At 38.5% G+C, this 17,419-nt stretch overlaps 1 pseudogene; it reads left to right on the forward strand.

Annotated features, from left to right (window-relative positions):
• The first annotated feature begins 227 nt into the window (after positions 1-227).
• LOC123397156 lies at positions 228-9,534 on the forward strand (annotated as a pseudogene).
• The last annotated feature ends 7,885 nt before the right edge of the window (positions 9,535-17,419 follow it).

Consider the following 17,419-nt stretch of genomic DNA (forward strand, 5'->3'; position numbering starts at 1 on the left):
AAGGTTTTTCCTACTAGTGAGATGGAGAAGTAGCACCAACTAGCCTTGCAAACATATGATATGTCTGCAAGACATTGGTGTCATTGTGAGGTCCATACAACCCAAAATAGCAATGCCAGATCCATAGATCTTCGCGGGCAACAACTTCCATAGTTATGGTTGGGTCCTTGTAATGCCCGGTGAATTGGTCGTGCAACAACTTCCATAGTTATGGTTGGGTCCTTGTAATGCCCGGTGAATTGGTCGTGCTGCGCTGCAGCCTGCAGGGGAACTCTGCACTTTCAGTACATACAATCAACACTACCTAGCATCCCAGGATAGGGTTTTGCTTCATGCTTTCTTAGAAGCTTGGTTGTGTTCTCTACATTGGGTGCTCACAGATACTCCTCTCCATAAACTCAAACATAGTTTCAATGGGCACTTTCATGCACTTGATGCCTGTATCTTCGGCAATTCAAGAGTGGCATCTCATGAATCTACATGATATCCATAAGAAATCATCTGAAGTGCCACAATCACCTTATGAAAAGGAAAAAAAACCCCAAGGAGATGGGCGTGATTTGTCCATTGTTAGAAGAAAGGTTCATTGGCTTTCATGTCGTCAGCAATTCAAAGGAGACAGTCGATTGGTCATGCGGAAGCGTGGATAGAACACATACGTTGGGAAGGTACAACTCGTCACAAAGTACTCGAGCATGAGCAACTAGTGGCCTTCAATCATCTTCTGGCGAAATGTTGCATCACCAATCTTTGTCGGTGCATCAACTGAGTGACGCACCTTAAAAATACTGCATGTGCTTATCCCTAGTTATTCTGCACATTTTTTTGTTATCCTCTCAAGTGTAAGAGTGCAAGGGGAAAATATCAGGTGATACCACCCTTCATATGTTACCATGATCCAATTTGTTAAAATTCACATTTGAATGTTTCAAAAAAAATCTGACAAAAAACTTTGGATGTTCACAAAGCATATGTCGATAACCAAACACACATTGAGTAACGAAAACACAAACTGGGATGGATGGTGTCAAAAGAAGACAAAGACATGAATAGTATAAAAAAATGACACTATTCACATATGAATTTGTCTTTTTTGTTTGTCAAATGTATATTTCAAATTCGATCTGATTTTTTTAAGGAGATGTAAACATATGTCTTGTGAACATCCAAAAAATAATTTTGTATTTTTCGAAACACCTAAATATGGTTTTGCGAAAGTTGAATCAGGGGAGCATGTGAAGGGTACCTCCGACTCAGAAAAAAAAATCTACCCGGCTACAAGAGGTTGGTGGAATGGTGGTGGTCTGCCGGAACGAGATCGTCTGACGTACAACAAACTGTCTGCCAGTCGATGAACATCAGACAAGATCATTGCACAATCGAGTGAGAGAGTTTTACCAGCACAGCAATGTCGGTGCCACTTGCCCTCAAGCAGGGGCGGACCCAGGAAAACAATTAAGAAGGGGCAAAGTATGACCACATTCATGAACCAACAAGAAAAATACGCTTGTAAAAAAATGTAGGCATAATCACTTTATTCATGACAATCATGTTCGTTTAAAAATGAAAGGAACTAACTAGTAAACACTTGAGACAGTGAATCATATCAGCATAACAATAAATTGTTTCAAAGTTGCAGAAGAGAACATTGAGATATTCTTCTACCACTCTAGTTTACAACCTGCAACAGCAACGAAAACATGATCAAATCGAGGAAGAGTGAAAACATTGAAGAAGGTCGGTATTAAGAAAAGAGAAGAGCTTTAGGTAGCACATTTACTTTCGTTTCATCCCACGACGATCTTGAACCGCATGAAAACACTTAACTATCACTTCATTGGGAATTTTTCTCAGCAAATCTTTTTCAACAAATCAAATAAGGCAATGGTTCATAAAATCATCACTGATTTTGTTACGTAGAGCATTCTTCACAATCTTCATAGCTGAGAAGCACCTCTCAATGGTTGCAGTGGCAACATGCAAAGTTAATGCAAGTTTTATAAGTCGGTATACCAAAGGATAAGAAAGATGCTTCTTCGTAGTCAGCATCAATTCAGCCAGATCTCCAATATATCCAAGCTAGCAAACCATGTATCATGGGTTACATTGTCGAGATAAAGATCAAGTTCATGCTCAAGACTCACCAAATCATTAAAGTCATCAGGTAAAACTGAGCCAATTTCATCAGTTTTCCAACATTGTAGTGACAAAACTGATCACTTTGACTCAAAGCTGACATACAACATAGTAACTCAGAATATGTAACATTGAATCTTCCATTTAACTCTTCTACCAACATACCTAGGACAGCAAAGAAACAATCAATTCGATAATGATGCTCGTTGTTAATGCCAGTCCTTTGCCTTATCTTCTTTGGATTCACATAATCATTTTCCATGTGCATTACTAAAATCCCATTCTTCTTACAAAAAGAACGTACCTTGTTCAGAAGATCATTCCAACCATTCTCAGATCCAAGATTTTGTAGCTCTCTCTTAGTGGATTCCACATCTGACATGGCATTAACAATGTCCACATCCTTTCTCTGAAAGGTTTTAGATAGCCCATTTGTTAAAGCAAATATGGTCATCATCATGTGTAGATAGAATGCAGAATCGAATGATTGAAAATATTTTAGAATCCCACTGGCTTGACGTTTCTTAATAGGATCGATACCATGTTCCTTAACATATTCTAGAACTTTAATCATCGATGGAAACATCTCTGACAAACCTAACAAAGTTCTGTAGAGAGAGTTCCATCTAGTGTCTCCCAGCCTCTGAAGAGAAAGTTCTTGATTGAGTCTAGTTCCTGTAGCAATCTCGTCCTTACCAATTGCTTTCCTCACTTCTTCTTGATGATCCGCTCTAAGTTTATCCTTTCTCTTACAAGATGATCCAACAACTGTCACCATAAGTGATATCATATCAAAGAAGTCTTCAACATCAGCAAATTTTTTTGCAATGGCGACAACAACCAAGTTTTAAGTTTGTGAGAAAATCAATGTTCAAAATAAGCTGAACTTTTCTCTCTCATTTTTCTACAATGTTTCGCCGAGGGGCAGGAGGTATCCTTCCGGCTGGTGTCCCGCAACACCCAGGCGACGAGCCTCGCCGAGATCGTCGTGTCCAACTCGTTCCTCGAAGCCGAGGCTGCGGCGTTCGAGCTGTTCCCCAACATAGTGCCCATCGGGCCGCTGTTCGTCGACCAGGAGTTCCTGAAGTGGCTCGACGCCCACCCCAACGGCTCCGTCGTGGTTCGGCAGCTTCACCATATTTGACCCACGGCAGTTCCGTCAGCTCGCCGAGGGGCTGGAGCTCACCGGCAGGCCGTTCTCTTGTGGGTGGTGCCAGGGCCAGCCCATAGGCCGGGCAAACAGGGCAACTGCCCCGGGCCCCGAGAGGATGAGGGCCCCAAACATTAAACTATACTACTAACAACCATAATATTGCATATTAGGTTGAAATATCATAAAATATGTAGGAAAAACAAAATTCTCAATTTAGATGAGCAAAGTCCACACTGCAAACAAATAGCATGTATAAGGTATAAATAGATCACTGGTGATATTAAATTAAGTTAGACTCTTTGTAATAAACATCATCTTAGGTAGATTTATATGTGCAATTTCGTGCATAAGTTTTTGATTTGAAAGACTGATATCTGCACTAGATAAATCCAAACATATCACATAAGTGCATATGAAATAATAAAATCAGTATATAGAAATTGAACTAACGTTATTTTTATCTTTGCATAGGTGATTCTTATAAAGATGCTACTTTAGAATCAACTATCTAGTACGCACATAGTGTCAGTTTATTAATTAACTTAATTTGCAAGATTCAGTTGGCAACTACTCAATTTATACTCTATAAATTTTTATAGATATACTTACCCAATAATACACTAGAAACCAGTATTAACTTTTTTTAAACAATATGCTTTAGGAAGCTTTATCATGATATTTGACGATATTAAAATAAACATGGACGGACACACTCACCCCCCCTCCCTATATATATAATTTATGCAAACCATCAAATTAATTTTTGTTAGGATAAATAATTTAAATTTAGTATAATTGTTTTGTTAATGTACGTTACAATCGTAGGACAAACAAAACAATAATTAATATTTAGCAACGTTGTTGTGTGACTAATTATGGCAACTAAGTGGAAAACATCATACTCGTTTAGGTTTTAGTCTGATTAAACAATATGTTTAGAAGAATATAAAAGTTTGGTATAAAATTTCATTTATTTTCGACTTCGCCCCGGGGCCCAACATTTGCTTGGACCGGCCCTGATGGCATACCGCAGACCGTATCAGTTGTTCTTGGAGGGAGAGCGCATACCCCTTGCTCGTCGTCGGTACCTCTAGCAGCGTTCAGTACTATAAGTACTCGAGCTCCACAGCCGTAGTAACACAACGATACTCTTGTTCTTTGTTGGAGCCTTGGAGGCAGAGCGCATAGCCGTCCTTTCTTCTTTGTTGGAGCCTTGGAGGCAGAGCGCATAGCCGTCCTTTCTTCTTTGTTGGAGCCTTGGAGGCAGAGCGCATAGCCCTCCTCCTCTTCTTCTTCTTTGTTGAAGTGAGACAACATAAACCGTCGTCGATGGCGTTGTTTAGCAACGGTAACTACTATGTGGGATCTTGTTGCTTGTTAGCTGCCTTTTGATCTGTTGTTTGCTACCTTTTGATCCGTTGTTTGCTTCTTTTTTATGTTACAGGGAGCTTCGTGACCGTGTGCACCCAACTGCTCTGTCTGGCAGCGTTCGTCGCCAGCATCGCAACAACTGGGATGAAGATCGAGTATGAGAAAGAGCCATCGGCGCACGTGCTGCCGGCCGCATGCACCGCGAACATGCCTGTCTACAATGCGTTATTCCTCTCTTGCTTCGCAGCCTTGGTCTGCTGCGCCGTGCAAGCCTGTTGTGTCACTTTCGTTATGTGGATCATCGGCCCCAAGAAGATCCTCGACGAGCTGCCGGCATCCAGCGTCAAATGGTGCCGCGTGATCCTCTTCACCGGCGTCGGCTTCACCCTTCTATCCTTCATCTGCCTCATTAGTATCCTCGACAACTTCATCTTGGTAAGGGTTTCCTTGTTCTCATGCCTGGTATGGCCAGCTAAGGTGTTGCTCATTGTTGGGGACGTTGTTCTTGTTCTTGTTGCTGTGGCAATAGGCAGTTCTGGCGCTTACATTACTCTGCACTGCAATTAGCTCCTCTGGCCGATCTACTTTTAGTGCAACTCTGTTTTCAATTACCTATATTCTGCCATTAGGAACCCAGTGCTCGCTCAGCTTTATGGTGGGCAATTAGCTATGTTCTGTCATTATGTACCCCTGCTTTGTACTCAGTAGTAACTAATCTCAGCAGTGCAGTTCGTTATGTACTGATATTGTGTTGAGAGATGGATGGCTAATATATAGTACTACTTGAAAAACCAAATGCTTGTATGTTTTCTTGATTGACTAGTAAATGTGCCGGGGAAAAACATCCCACTCCTATTAAAAGAACCCATCCATAAACTTGATTATGAATTTTCTTACGGTGTAACTTCTTCTTCAAGTTAGTTGTGTGCGACCAAGAATGCAAAAGCTGGAGGTTGAGTCTACAGAAACAACATAAAGGCCAGCGACTGTAGATTCTACCACTATCTCAGAGAATTTGGATAGCGCAGTCACCATTTTGTCAGCTTAGTTTAAAATGTAGTATTTCCTAGTGTCATCATCACCGAACTTGCATGGTTTATATAGTTGGATTGGTTGAATTTTTAGTCCTCAAGAAATGTTTTATGTTTTCTTTTTCTTAGGACTTCGTTGAATTTCATGGACGGACTAACCGCATTTAATTTTTTATAAACATATATACTATTAATATATGAATTTTCCATACACGAGCGGACCAGATTTTTAAACCGTGTTGGATGATCAGTTGAACTTATAGAAGTGAAAGCTTTTGGTTTTAATTAAAATCCGTTTTCTTGTCCGAACTTATGGTACCATCATCATCGAACCAATCACATGGTTAGAACGCACGTCTCAGCTAGGCAGTAGTAGGTAACAACTCGTTATCTAATAACGAAATATGATATGCCTCTTGTTACAAGAGTTTAAGCACCTTGTGAGGTGGACCAAAGTGCTTAATTATTAGGGGGAACTTAAGTACCATACGCTGCGAATAAAACTCATCACCGACTCACAGTTAACCAATGGATCGTACACGTACGTCCGTGAGGAGTACCAAAATGAATGTACAGTAAGGACTATCAATACCCGAATCGAATCATACAACCAGAAAGTTAGAATAAAGGAAACTGATAAATACTGAGGAACCTGTTTCTTCCGAGTATTCAAGTTCTGGACGAGTGGAATCAAAGTTTCCTTTTTATTTATTGGGAAAAGGAGAATATCCACTTGCCTCTACATAGCACGATGCATGCAGCAACATTATTCAGTTTAGAAACAAGCAATATCCGTGCAAAAGTACAAGCTATGTCCGAGCTAAAATGAAATCAAATGAAGACAAAAAGATGTAAAATGCCACAACCGGTTAAAATAGGATGATATGACTAAACACCTAGCCTTTTACTGCACCATCATCCAAACGTCTTGTAGATATTCCGAGCTGCCATCTTCCATCGGGTACATTTAGTAACCAAACGCAAGTTTCATATTCCCAGCCTTTGTCATGTCATGTTCCATGAAGATCATCCGTGTATTGTCTTATGGACACTTCATCATCAACAAAATTTAGCACTAGTCCACCTACTTGTCCATCGTCCTTAGCTCTATCTATCAAAATGGCCAACATGTCTACCACTATCTTGAACAAAATAGATGACATCGGGTCTTCCTGCCTAGGACCTTTTAGTGCCTCGAAGTAGTGACATATGTTGTCATTTACTTCAATTCCGATGTTGCCTTTTTGTACAAAGGACTCGACCTGCTTCCTCTATGAATCGTGGAATCCCTTCTTACGTAAGACTTGTTGGAGAAACAACCATTTAACATTATCATAACACTACAAGAAATCTGTTAATCCATGATGAATTTCTGATGACGTTCCCATAAAACGTCACTAAAACCGTCATTGATCACTAAGATCAGAGTATACCTTGCAAAGGTGAAGTCGTTATGACGGACACAAATAGTCCGTCACAAATACGGTCACATATCAACCAACTGGTCCTAGCCTTTATTTATTTATACATCATGGAAGGCTCATGCTGACATGGCATGCTCCTTATTTGGCCTACATGTCAATTCATGCAATCATATAATATAAAAACAAAAAGGGAAAATTATAGCCAGGGCCGGCCTTGAGGGGGGGGGGGGGGGGGGGGAGGGGCGGCCGCCCCGGGCCCCCAAATCAAAGGGACCCCCACCTTAGATATGTGCAAGTACTCCTATGCAAACCATCGGGTGGCCAGAGGGGTCATTAGAGCAGTAGAAGCTTTTCTTCTCCAGGAAGAAGAAAGCCAAACCGTTTGGAGCGATGGGTGCTGCAGATCTGGACTTTGTCCTTTCAGTCTTCTAGTAGTATTTCTCCTCTAGTAAACAGGGCCTTGGGCCTATCTTTCTTTAGCATTGCATGCTGGCGATTAAGTGGATGTGGGCCAATCCTCCATCAAATCTAGGCAGGACACGTACGGTTCAGTATTGCCTAAAAAACGTACGGTTAAGAAGGGAACTAATACAATACGTTATTAGACTATAAATAAAAAACAGAAAACTACGTCATTTTACTTTTGCTTCCAAAGAAATTCTTGCATAATTTCCTAGGTCAAAATATCTTGCAGAAAAGTCACGCTATCAAAGAAATCTTGCGGACAAGTTTGTTGCTATAGCAAGCTTTTTTTTTGGAAAACATTTTGTCTGTTCATCATTAATCATGAAAGTACAAAAAATATATTAAAAAATACATTTATACCTGCAGACTATTCAGTACATTGATAAACAACCCTATACCTAAAAAAGAAAACTAAGTACAGTGACACAGAGCTATGACCAGCTCGGAACAAGGTGCGACGTGGGCACCACGACGATAGCGAAGGAGGGGTCACACGGGCGGTACTCTTGTTTCTGTTGCTTTGTATCAAATATTAATTTATGCATTTCTGAAAGAGGTCGATTCCGTGTTCTAAATTGACAACCGGTTATTTCATCAACTTTATTTTAGATGTTGTATATTTTTGGATATCTTACACTGGTCTTAGTATGTATGTAGAGGTGATTATGACTGTTCTATATTAAGGTCTCATCATACAAAAATAATTTCCCACCCACCAACGTGTGTGATTGCAAAATCATTGTATGGTAAAAAAATATTTGCCTTGATCTCGTGTGCAATCATCCCCTCTCCAGATGCTTGTAACGAACACTTGATCTTTTATGTGCCCTAGCCAGAGATGCGCTATCATTAACTCCCCATGCGGGCACAATTAGAGGAGATCACACTGTGGCCACCAACAAGTCTGTGATGATACAACTTTAGAGAAGCTATGTCTTATTATCCATATATCGATTCTATCAGTAGTGACCTTGTATATAAAGACAGTAAAAAAATTCTAAGGGCCCCGTTGTAAGTTTCGCCCCGGGCCCCGGAAATCTCAGGACCGGCTCTGGGTGGTGCGCCCGGACTTGACGACCGGCGATCTAGCTATCTGGCAAGGCATGGCATCTACCACACCTAAAATCTGAAGCTAATATATCTACCTGCTGAGCATGGTAATGGTACTAGTACGTAGCTGACTAGCTGCTAATTCTGAAAAAAAAAGACTGACTACCTTGTGGGGCTGATGTAAACTCCACGGAACAAAAACACGAGAACATACACGCGAACCAATAGTACTTTAATTTTAGACTTATTTTTCAGTGAATTTTTAGACAGCTGCAGTATACATGTATTTCTTTTTGGTAAGCTTCGCCACACCAAAAAATTATTCCTGCCTTCGCCACTGCTGGCGGCCTGAGCAAGGCGTGGTTCGACGAGTTCACGAACCGCGTCGCCGTCAACGGCAGTGGCATGATCGTTAGCTGGTGTCCCCAGCAGCAGGTATCTTACATTATCATCAACAAAGATCTAACGCAGTAATGCTATGTTTATCTGTGAGCCTCAGACCTCAGTGCATATTGTAAGCATCAGATCGTGATCGCACCGCGCGGTGGGGTGCTTCGTGTCGCACTGCGGTTGGAACTCGACGATGGAGGGGTTCAGAAATGGCGTGCCGACCCTGTGCTGGCCGTATTTCGTCGACCAGTTCGCAAACCGGAGCTACATCTGCGACGTCTGGACGACCGGACTGGCAGTGACGCCCGGTGAAGAAGGCGTCGTGACCAAGGAGGAGGTGATCGCCAAATTGGGATTGGTTATCGGTGACAAGGGAATTGCGGAGAGGGCACGTATGCTCTGGGAGAGCATAATAAATCGTGGGAAGCTAGCTAGTGTCAACGATTTCAGTGGTGGTGCATGGGCTTCAATCATGTGTAGCGAATTGTCAAGGAAGTACTCCCTACAAATATAAAAGGGTTTAGATCATTACTTACTGATCTAAATATTTTTATATTAGTTGATAGAGGGAGTAAAAAATATGTTTTTTGTATTCACGATGAGACAATCAAGTACTTATTTTTAAGGGTATGTTTGCATGTTTTATATGGTCAGTGATCAAAATAGCATCCAATTTATATCCGTTCACAAGGTTTGTCAATATTTTTTATCACTGATTGCACGGTATTCTAAATAGGTTTAAAACTATTATAAGAGTGAGAGTGTGTGCCTTATTATGGTCGCTTTATCAGTGTAGAAATGATTCGATTTTTAATGACAAAACTCGTCTCCTATGCAAGTTATTTTAAGATGTGTGTGCTCGCTTCTTAGGTGGTGTATGCTATATTGAACGGAGTATCAACCGATGTTCAAGACGATGTCTATGCGGTTGGAGCAGATGGACAAAGAGGTCTTATCCAACATGGGTGGCAGCATAATCCCGAGATGGTCGACCACCTCCTTCAACATAGGATATTGTCGGACCTATATGACTCACTGTTGTCCATATGTCGGTTTCTTATTTTATTTTCGTCAGATTTTTGGCATTTGGTAGTGTGAATCTTAGTTATACAGAGGCTGGGGTGGCTCATTATGTTTTGTATCCGCTCGATGTTTTACAGTCCCTACGTGTGAGGCAAGAGCTATTGTTTATAATTCGAAAGCAAAAGAGAAGATCTATAGAAATACTAGTAGTGGGAATTATGGAAACCATTAGAATAGAAGTTTCTAAAAATTATCTGGAAAATAAAATATGTTGGAGTGATGTTCTACAAAAAGAAATATGGATAGAGATATGAGAAAACAAATCTATGAATAGTGACAAACAATACAACAACACTATTCGTGCCTAAATTGTTTCTTTTCTTACATGGCAAATGAATGTGAGTTTGGACTCTAAATTTCACATGTTTATAGAACATCACCTTTCTGACATACCCCTCTTTTTTAATGTTTGAAAATATTTTTGACAGAGTTTCCATTATAATTGTGTTTGCATTAGTAAATAGAAAGTACACACAACTAATGCAAACACGCTAATGTGAAGAGCAATAGTAATAACAAAGGAAGTACGCACACACTAACATGAACATACATTTGCTCGTAAACTGAAAAATAGTTCTTCTAAACCTATCAATATGTGTTCTAGTTTTAAGAATATCAATGCAAGAAACACAACCACAAAAAAATTGCATAAGTTAAATGCTTAGTTCAAACATATTTGAACTTAGATTTTAATCAAAATAAAATGTGCACTCAGCTCCACCATTTCTAAAATATATTTATTTACTACAAATCTTTACCCTGATCCTATAGCACACTTCTTTTCTTCCATGTTCCACAAAACATATAAAATCAGTTTATAAAAAATGGATAAGGAAACACAAAAATAATATTGAAAAAAAGAAAAATGAAATGATAAAAAAGATAGTAAATTCTTTCTCCCTTTTTGTTTCCCATTTCAGTAAAATAATAAATTCTCTTTTACATTTTCTTCATAAGAATACACTTCTTTCAAACTACATGTACCCACTTCTTTTGCCCTAAAAAAATGTACCCACTTGTTTTAGGAGCAAAAAAAACCAGCATCCACGGAATATATGTTTCAAATAGTGTTCATTTTTTAAAATTGATTGTGTTTTCATAAAAAATTTCGTTTTCTAAAAATCTATTTAAATTTTCAAAAAGTGTTCCCACTTTCAAGAATGATATATAAAAAAGCAGGCCTGCACGTTTTCAATACTCCCTTAAAAACTGATTCAAATCTCTGTGTTGCTTTATGAGGTTTAATAGTTTGAGCCTCTAATTATGTCATCAACGACTAATTGTTTTGGTGCCTAGTGGGAGGAAGTTGGGAGCGGTAAGTCACACACTTTAAACCTTGTGTCCCTTTTTGTGTTTTTACTTCGCATCTTTACAAAAATGAAAAAAAATTCGCCCGTTTGTTTAGCCCGGCCCAATCACGACCGCACCCTTTCGGTATTTGTACTTTCCGTATAATAAAAAATAAATCCATCAAAAATAATTATTTCGGGTATGTTGGGCCGGCCTAGTCAGGACCGCAGGCAATAATCATGAGATTCAACCTGCGACGTTAACAATCCCTGTTTGGAAACGGTTTGAAGGTTTAAAATAGACCGGGATCGAAGAATTTGATGTGCTAATTTCCAAGATTACAAGTTCAAGGTTCAATTTAGCTTTCGTCTATAAGTTTAAGGTTTGTTTTGAATTTTTGCCCAAAAACCATCTTAGGAGGACAAACAAAGTAGAGTGTGGTGTTTTAGAGACTGGGCAACGTGAGAAATCAGAAATTGCTAATTACAGTATTTTTTGCATGGATACATATAGGTCCTCTTGACATGTATGTACAGTTTCATTAAATAATATATTCATTTGTTGCGTATGGAAAAATGACAAAATCCTGACCCAAAATTATATTTACTTTTATGTACAGTGTGGTGTTTCTTCTACTATATAAACATTCACTGCACGTTAAAGGCATTCAAATTTTGGGGAATGTATTAATAATTTCTTTTGCAAACACGGATATGCTTTGCCATGGCACACATTCACTAGTAGGAAACAGGGCTTTCGTCCTAGCCGAATCGGAGCAATAGTCCCGTCCGCGTTACGAACTGGAACAAATGTGAGCATTAGTCCTGATTCGAGTGGCTAGGACGTCGGGCGAAGCTCGATAGACATTAGTCCCAGTTTGAATGGGACCTTTAGTCCTGGTTGTAGACACCGACCAGGACTAAAGGGTGTAAGACACCAACAGGGATTAAAGGGGTTTTACGCCCCTTACCTTTAGTCTCGGTTGGAGACATCAACTCGGACTAAAGGTCTCCTTTTTGGCGGCCCAAATTCCGCGCGGGAGGGACCTTTAGTCCCGGTTGGTGGCTCCAACCGGCACTAAAGGTCTCTTTTCTTTTTTTAGCTTGTTTTGTTTTTCTAAACAAGACAATTTCTGTTTTTAGATTTGGATTGACTCTTAGAATATTTACAGTTTTTGAATGATTTTTTTGCTTTAGGTCACAAAAAATATAAACTTTATGTTATTGCCATTAGTTTTCAAATTTGAATAGTTTAAACTTGAATTCTTTAAAATTTGTGTGAATCACTACTTTGTGAATAACTTTACTTTAAAAATACATTTTTGAGTGATTCTTTTTCATGTTGTTAAATATTAATGTGCTTTATAATTATATTAAATTTGGTAATTTTTAGATTATTTTAAATGGGTGTTTTAGTAAAAAATAGATTTTGTTTGCCTCTTTTAGTTTGATAGCTAAAAAAAATTAAATGCATGAAAAATAGCAAATGAAGTTAGGAAGGGTTGAAAATTGATGACGTGTCTTTGAATGGTGCATATTGAATGCACGAAAAGTCTGGAGTTAAAATAAGATTTTTAAAAATGAAATGCCTTTGTAACACATGAGTTTTCGTCCGAAACCCTGATACTTCGAAAGAGATTGTCCAGTTTGTACATGAAGTGCTTTCAGTTTTTGCCATAACCTTCTCAACTTTTTAGCACATGCTATATGGGTGAAATGATGATATCATGCCAAATTTCAGTCTTTTCAGAGTTCATTTGTAGAACTTTCCAATTTCATGGTCATTTAGCTGAAAAAAATCAACAAATGCATGAAATATAGCAAATGAAGTAGAAAGGGCTGAAAATTGATGACGTGGCTTTAAATGGTGCATACTGAAAACACAAAAAGTGTGGAGTTAAAATATGTTTGAAAAAACGAAATGTCTTTGTAAAACCTAAGTTTTCGTCCGAAACCGTGATACTTTAAAAGAGATTGTCCAATTTGTACATAAAGTGCATCCAGTTTTTGTTGTAACCCTCTTGACTTTTTAGCACATGATATGTGGATGAAATGATGATACCATGCCAAATTTCAGCCTTTTCAGAAAAAAAATTTACAGTGCTTTTCAATTTCACAGTCATTTAGCCCAAAAAGTTTAATATATCAAAATGTTTAGCACGAGAAACTGGTTCCTATGGCAACTGTCATAGGCTGTTTTGTAAATTTTTAGAATCCTTAAATGCCGAAAGGAAAAAAAGTTATCCTCAAATTTAAGTTTTTTTGAATTTTTTGTCAAACTACTTGTTCAATAAATATTAGTATTACTACATGGTTTTAGAATAATAGTTTCAAACTCAAATGGTGAAACGTGTGACATCTGTACCTACTAATAAAAGAAAATAGGTATTCTTAGTCCATCTTGCTATTTTATAAAAATCCCCCTGATGTTTCTAACATTAAACCTGCAGCAAATATTAAATGTTTTTTCAAATACTCATATCTTTTAAAGCGTAACTCCAAATTTAACATGTTATATATAGAATTTGATTATAAAAATTTGTAAAATTTAAATATAATGTTATTTTACATGTTAAACATTTAATAAAATAATTATCTATAAATTTGTAAAATTTGAATATGATGTTATTTCACATGTTAAACAATTAATAAAAAAATTATCTAGGGTGCAATTTTATTAAATAATTCGTTTTTCGTTTTTTTCATACTCGTACTAATCCGGAGTGAAGATGAAATTGAAGGTCAGTTGCCCGTTTCTTTATATGTATTAAATTTACATACAAGTCGTGTTAAAATAAAAGCCCTATAGAATCTTGAACTGAACTTTTGTAGGGTAAGAACATATCTGTTTGTGCCGTAACTACGAAGTCTCGGATTATATACCATTTTTATAAATTAAGAGCGTATGGTTTTTTTCTCCCATTGCAATGCACGGGCCCTTTTGCTAGTCATGCTCAAGGACTTAATATGATTGATATGATACATATAACATAAACTAACTGAATGAGTAGTTTATTTTTTAAACGTTTTTAATTATTTTAGATTTTTGAAATTCGAAAAGAATAAAAATTCAGATTTAAAAATATTGTTTTAAATAAACGACGTCATATTTGGATTCCTCACATTTTTCTGATAATAATGGATATATTATTTTATAAATTTAAAGAATTTAATTATGCCATAATAAATGAATAAATGGCAAAAAATGCATAAAGTACTATTATTACTTATTTTATTTTCATTGAAATTCAATATTATTATTACATATTTTATTTTGAACTTTTTATTTATTTTGGATTTTTTGTTTTTATGCTTTTTGAGAATTATTTTAGTTTTTTTGAATTTTTTGCTTTTTTGATTTTTTTTGCTTTTAAATTTATCATTGTTGTTTGTTTTAATAATTTTTTGGAATTTAAAAAATTAAATCATGTGACATCAAGACCTAAGGGTTAATAGGATTGATAGGTTACTATTGTCAAGAAAATAACAAGTGCTGACTTGGAAAGTAGTGGAGATAGAACTGGAAACTTAAACGTGCTTGGGCTGAAGCAGTGAGAGGATGAGTGACCGACCAGGAAGTTAGACGATTTGAAATAAGTGGAGTGGGAGAACTGTCGGGAAGTTATACGATTTAAAATGAGTGCTCTACGCTCGAGGAATGATTAGAGATTAAATTGTCAAAGAATTTAAAGATTTGAAAATAAAAAAAATCAAAAACAATTTTCAAAATAATAATATTTTTTCGAAAAAAATTCTTTAGTCCTGGTTGATAACACCAACCGGGACTAAATGTCCTCCAGCCCCAGCAGCCACGTGGAGGGGCTTTAGTCCCGGTTCATAATGCAACCAGGACTAAAGGGGGACTCCTTTAGTCCCGATTCCACACTCCCACTTGGGGAACTGGTACTAGAGGCCGTCCCGAACTTGGACTAAAGATCCATTTTCTACTAGTGGTTGAGATTAATAATTTCATTGTATTTTCTATGGTCATCGCAGAGCAGGTAGCTGCGAAAGTGTTCTGCTGCTCGCGAGCTCAAATGTACTTGTGATGAATAGTAAAAAGATAGTATTTTCTAAAAAAATAAAAAACAAGCAACAATATTGAATAATTATCTACATATGTGTAATTTTCCGCGGAGAGAAAAGAAATCAATGCTCCAAACAACTTTCAAACAATCCTTTTGGAGTGTTGATTTTGTGTGTGTTTCCTCCAGCGAATTTGGAATGTTTTTTTACGAAATTTGTATATATGTAGACAATACATCAACGATCGTTGCCAAAATAATCGAACTTCTTTTTTTTTCTTTTTTTCAATTTGTTCTGGAGGGAGCATTTGAGCTCAGGAGCAGAAACGTTAGCTAGAGGCGGCTATTTAGAGCATCCACAACCAAATCCCTAAAACCCTCCATCTGCATTCGGATGGGTGCCTCGGTCATTGCTTTGCCACCCAATTGGACACCTAGAATCGGTCCTATACATTTGGGCTTACCGGCACCCCCATGTTCAAACCATTATATGTGCAGGGTATGGAGATGCCCGGATGCGTCCCTCACGTCAGGTCTAATAGGTCAGACCCATACAAATCAACACCAAATTGACTAAGTCGACCAAAACGACTGCACTCCTCCCCGGTCCAGCCTCCATTACCCACATCCGAGACGTCCTCCTACTATAGCCCTGCTCCCTTATCCACGCTACCATCCTTGTTTCCTTGTCGTAGATGTCCTCGCTGAGTACCCCATCCTCCACCGTTGGCATGGATGATGCCTCGACATATTTTGTGGGGCTCCTGATCGTGGTCGTTGGTTGCAAGGCGGAGAACATCACCTGGAGGGAGCGGCACCGGAAGTAGTGCAAGTAGAAAGCGTCGATGCAGAAGGCAGTTACCAAGAGGGTCAGTGATAATGACATGCGATGCAGAAGTCAGCTACCAAGAGGGTCAGTGATAACGACATGGACATGGGCACGTCTAGTTTGGTGACCACCACCACCCGTTCGTCATGGTCGCAGAAAGGTAGAACCCGCTTGCACAACCAAGTCCCTTCGCGCCTCCCAGTTGCACAAGTTTACCAGATGCCTTTGCCGAATACACCGCCGCCGAGGAGACGGTGTATGAGTCTCTGCAATTCCAAAGCCAATGAACAACGTTGGGCAACGCCGGTGTTGGGTATGCCTGCATACTCTTCGATAATATGCCCCCAACAAGACCCAATACATTCTTTGCCCCATATGCCATTTTGCATTGCTTGCTTAATTTGTTGCACTTGGATGATGAAGACAAAACGTGATTGATTGTCACGAAGAAGATGATCAACGAGCGTAACAATGGAGGTGTTTGATTCATTCATGTATCATATATCTATGTGTGAATTGTTGAACTTTATTTTCACATGAAATGAATTGTTGAACTGACGTATATTTTGTATCGTCAAATTGTTTAATTAATGATTAATTTGTGTTATATGATGGGCGTCCATGGATTTGCATGAATATAAGGGTTGGCATATCGGAAGTAGGGTTGTCTGGGAAGAAAAATGATGGGTCAGTTGGTGCTGTCCGCAAGCGCGTCCGCGTCGGATTTGTCCAGTGTAATTGTAGATGCTCTTTGAAAGTTGAGCATACCATATGAAACCCTCTCGGCCGGAGGCACAAACACGGTCTCGCGCAAATAGCATTTGAGACCTTTTTTCAAGGCCAGTGCTATGCGCCGACGCCGGTCCAAACTTTCGGCCGACCGTGCGTGGTCCGTACGATCCACCAACCCCGCGGGTCCGTACCGTTAGATTTTCATGCAATATTTTTTTCGATGCAACAAATTTCGGCGCGATGCAACAATTTTTTCAACGGTTGTAATAAAAAATAAATTTTGTAGCAAAAAAATATCTACATGATCGTAGTAAAAAAACGAAGCTGATGGTGCATGGTAGCAAAAGTCAAACGCTGGTTGTAACAAATATCTACGTGAACGTGTATGCAACTTTTTTAGCGAATGGTTGCAGCAAAAAAATGATGCCGGTTGTAGCAAAA

This window comes from Hordeum vulgare, chromosome 5H (assembly GCF_904849725.1).
Source record: "Hordeum vulgare subsp. vulgare chromosome 5H, MorexV3_pseudomolecules_assembly, whole genome shotgun sequence".
In the NCBI taxonomy this organism is placed as follows: Eukaryota; Viridiplantae; Streptophyta; class Magnoliopsida; order Poales; family Poaceae; genus Hordeum; species Hordeum vulgare.